The sequence below is a fragment of the Mus caroli genome, unplaced genomic scaffold, assembly GCF_978045245.1.
Source record: "Mus caroli unplaced genomic scaffold, Mus_caroli_1 scaffold_22, whole genome shotgun sequence".
NCBI lineage: Eukaryota > Metazoa > Chordata > Mammalia > Rodentia > Muridae > Mus > Mus caroli.
In genome coordinates, this window is record NW_028227277.1 from 18,433,955 (window position 1) to 18,438,791 (window position 4,837).

Here is a 4,837-nt window from a genome sequence, read left to right on the forward strand (position 1 = left end):
AAAGATCCTTCTTTTTGATAGCCCTTTCATGGTAGCCTCTGACTTTTTACAAATTGTTAGGCTGTCTCACTAATTACACACTGACTTGTTGCTTCTGCCTGTTTTCTGTGTGTCAGACTTGCCACAGAACATGATAAAACGTGGGTCTTTCTTAGACTTTCACTTCTATGAACAGATAACATGACCAAGGTCCTTAATTTAGTTGGAGCTGCTTACAGTTTCAGAGACTTAGTACATTACATCAAGAAGTGAGCATGACAGTGTTTGGGCAGTCATGGTTTAGGAGGAGCTGAGAGTTCTACAACTTCATCTGAAGGCTGCTTGCAGAATATTGACTTACAGGCCTCTAGTATAAGGGTCTTAAAGCCTACACCCACAGTGACACAGCTAATCCAAAAAGACCACACCTACTTCTAATAGTGCCACTCCCTGAGATGAGCATGTACAAACCATCACAACATGAAAGTTCATTTCATAGAGCTGAGCAAGTAAGAAGGCCTCAGTAACAGCCAAAGGGAGTGGAATTCCCAGTGTTTTGCAACCCAATTATTTTGTTTTATTTTGCTCATTAGAAACAAATTATTATGTTCAGTCTATACTCCTATATAAAGGATGTGTCACTAATATGTAGTCCTGTGGTCACTGGGACTTATACATGAACCTGTGTATTATATTTAGTAATCATCTTTAATTAAAAAGTATATGCTTATGTTAATTATATTTAATAGATATTTTTGAGCACTGTTAAAAACATCATTTGAACTTAGTCACATAACCACTAAACTAATTAAAAATATATGATATTAATACAATTTGCTTAAACATTACCTGATTCAGATGCTTAGATAAAAAGCTTGGAGCACAGATCCCAAACACATAGTCTAATCCTCTACAAATCATCCAATTCTTGGCAACAACAAGTAAACCACAAATGTCCCACCCAAGTTTTGCAACCCATATGCTTGGGACACTGGCAATTAGTGGTTCCTAGATCCTTAGCACACATCCCAAACTTCCTTTGTCATCCTTTAGCTCTGAGTACTGACAGATAAGGAGTCACCAGACCCTGACACTGGGCCTGAATTCCCCAAGATCCAGGTGTGGACCAAGCCACAATGCACAAATGATTGGTTCCCTGTTTCAAATTGCACTCTAAAACTAACTCCAGATGTGGAAGTCAAAGCACAGAAAGAAAGAAAAGAAGAGCAGAAAGATACTATACCTCTCATAAAAGTTACAAACCACATCATAATGCCCCCAGTGAAAATAACCTTGAAAACCTACCAGAAACATTTTAAATAAATAGTAAATCATGTTCAGATGACAAGAATATATTCCAGGATAATAAAAGGAGTTGATTACTTAGTATTTACCTTTGAAATGTGTTCAACCCAAGTTATAAAGCCTTTAGAGGGGGACCATGGAAGACAAAGTGTTGTAACACTTTTAGGTAGTAAGCTGATTATTTTCAAGTACAACATTGACAGTTTATGGAAAATGTTTTTAAAGCTTATGATCCATGCAGGATTGGAGATATTTAAACTCTCCAGTATTTTATAGGTATAATAATTTCAATAAAAATAGGAAGAGATGAGGTAACACTTCATTTTCTACATATGAAAGTCAAGAATATTCTAGGACTTTCTAAAGAAACATGACCCTGGAAATGATAGATGTGACTATCTAGTTCACGTTCATTAAAATAAGGATTACAGAAAATAAATGATCAATCTATTTTTAAATTACCACTATTAGTCTCATATACTTTATGTTAAAATTGCATAGTACATTAAATGGCTATTCAATGAATGTTAGTTTTTATGCTAATTCTTGATAAAACTTACAATAAACATATTATATAACATACTGGGATTCTTGATAATATTAATAATATTTATATGTTCTAAAACCTAAATTTATAACATTGTATTTGCTTAAAAGTACCACGTTTATTAACATCATAAATGGAAATAAAGTTATGTTAAGATTAATTTGCATCTGTACAATTTAACTATGCTCAAAATTCATCTAATTGAATAATAGCATTTTTCGAAAATTATACTCTTATTTTAAATAAGATACTTTTAACTTAGAATACAAAATCAATAATATTTTTTGAAAAACAACAGAAATACTTGTTTTGTAATATAACTAGAGAAATACTTTTTAAAAAACTCGTTCAAATAGACTAATATTATACAAGCAATACAATCTTCAAAACTTGTTAGAAGAAAAATTATATAGGTGTTTAAGTATTTCAGCATGTATTTTGAAAATGGTTTATGGCTTCTCTTGTAAAGTTTATAAAAACTGTAATTGAAATTGTGTAATAAATTTACTTGTCTATTGATCTAGCCAGACACTACTTCACTATAAAAAATCTTCTTTACATTCAGAACCAGCCTTGAGCAGCCAGGATAGGAGAATATTGTGGCCAGTCATGTTCTGAATACATGCGAGGAGCCTTATTTGTGCATTGTAATCCTCCTGAGAATTACCCAGATACTCCATTTGATTCTACACCAGGAAAGTATAAGATAATGGAAGCAGTAATAAAAAATTACCCAGATGGGCATAAAGCAGTTCTGCTGCCTGTCCTGGATCTACCACAAAGGCAGAATAGAAGGTTTTTCCTCTCTGCTTTGAAAAGTGTGGCAGAAGTTTTAGAACTACCTCTAATGAGAGTATGCAAAGTAAAAACTTTTTATACAATGTATAATCAAAAGCCAGTTTCATGTATGTACTAGTATCTTTGCATGCTTGAGATTCTGAGAGACTGGAGACCCTTCAGAGAATGCTTAGAACAAAAGGTAGATGCACTACACCTGAAAAACTATTCACTGTTATGGAAGGTGAATACTTCAGGATGTGTAAATGCACCAATGATTCAAATAAATGACAACTTCTATGAGGATCTAACAACCAAGGTTATTGAAGATAATACTAATGAACTCAGAACTGGGAAAGTTCCAAAGCCTGGGCCAAGAAGTGTCTGGTTCTATTTTGAGCCAGCTGGAGGCCTTCCTTCTTTGACTGAACCACCCAAACAACCTAGCATTGCTGTAGAAGAAAGACTTTAACTTATATTCACTGTAGAGATGTCACTGGAGAAATAAAATATGAAATTATTTACATTTTTTTTAAAAATCCTCTTTATTTTCCCAGTACTTCCAGTTATGCATTTTGCTTGGTGAATTCTTTTCCTTTAATAATTGGTTTTCATGATCTGCTATGATAGAGTATTATCACCAATTGGTGCTTTAAAAGGAACAGTAGTGAAAGCCATTACACAGGGTCAGAGCATTAGTGATTCACTGATAGACTATAACAGAAAGACCCTGATGGCAGATAAAAATATACAGCTTTTATTTCATGTTATTATTAAGAGCCACTGAATTTAAAATGGGAAAAAAGCCAGCCACATATTACTCATTATAGCTCAAATAAATTAAAGTGTTAATTTTATATTTCTCTAATCACATATTCATTCAATATTGTTCTCATTTGCTGCCTTCCAAGACTGGCATTTATAATTTGACTATTCATCAGAAATATGTAAGGCTTTTACAAGAAAAAAATCCTTTTTCATTGTAAATGAATCTATAAGATAATAATACCTAGTTTCCTGAAACACTTAGACTATAAAGAAAAATTTTTAGATGGTAAAACTTATAAAATTATGTATTAAATTGAAATGAGAATATGGAACCTTGCACAAGGGCATCTTCCTGCAGTAGCAATGAATTTGAGCCATGTGATAAGATCCAGGAGTGATATGATAATTCAGACAAATTAAAGAAGTTGTTTAAATCCAGTCCATGTTGCTAACAATTGTGAGTAAGGCTGGAAAAGAAATGCAGAAGTTTTCAGGTAGAATACCAGAGGAAGTGATCTCTTCAGTGTTCTATCTCTGTGAAGAAAAACATTCAAGAGTGATTTGCTTACAGTCCACTGTCATTATGGAGGGTAGCCTGGTGGCATGCAGACACAGGTGCTGGTGAAGTCACTGAGGATTCTATTACTGGATTCACAGGGACCAGCAAGAATAAGACACTGGCACTGATCTGACAGTCTTTCACCGACAAGTTCATATTTCCTCCTACAAGGACTCACCTACTAGTACAAGGCCACATCTTCTAATTTCTCTGAAGTAGTGCCATTCCCTTATGAACAAGCACTGGAATACATGAGCCCACAGGTGTCATTTTTTTTTTTTTTCGTTTTTTCGAGACAGGTGTCATTCTTATTCAAACCACTGCAGAAAGCAAAATTAGAAATCCACTGAAGTATAATTTTTGCTTTGTTCGTAATTAAAATTATTTTCAGGACACCATGTAAATAGTGAGAGCTATGCTTTATCCAAGTTGAACTGCTCTTGTCTGTAGTTACCATTAATATGACTTTGAATAGTTTATTTTTTGGTATATATTCTTTAGTAATTTAAATATTAAATAGGGTTGGAAGGAAAGCACAGTGAATAAAAGTGCTTGCTGCTAATCCTGGAGTACTGCACTTGATCCTTGGACACTACAATATATACGCTAGAATGGAATCACAAATTTTCCTCTGACTTCTGCATAAGCACAACCCACATGCACTGAATAAAAATGTAAAACTAAATTAATAATTAGTTAAATGTAAAGTTAAATTAATTAACTTACTTTTTAAAGCAGGGCTACGGAGAAGACCCATTAGTGACTCATGCATTATGCTAATTTAGGGTACCAAGTTCTGTTCAGAGCACCCATATCAGACAGCTCACAACATTGGATAAGTACATCTCTAGCTGTTGGGAGTCTTAATTTTGACTTCTAGATCCATTGTCAATATCACTTGC

General features: G+C 33.8%; 1 pseudogene; it reads left to right on the plus strand.

Moving 5' to 3' along the window:
* The first annotated feature begins 2,453 nt into the window (after nucleotides 1-2,453).
* On the plus strand, nucleotides 2,454-3,080 carry LOC147000081 (NADH dehydrogenase [ubiquinone] flavoprotein 2, mitochondrial pseudogene; annotated as a pseudogene).
* The last annotated feature ends 1,757 nt before the right edge of the window (nucleotides 3,081-4,837 follow it).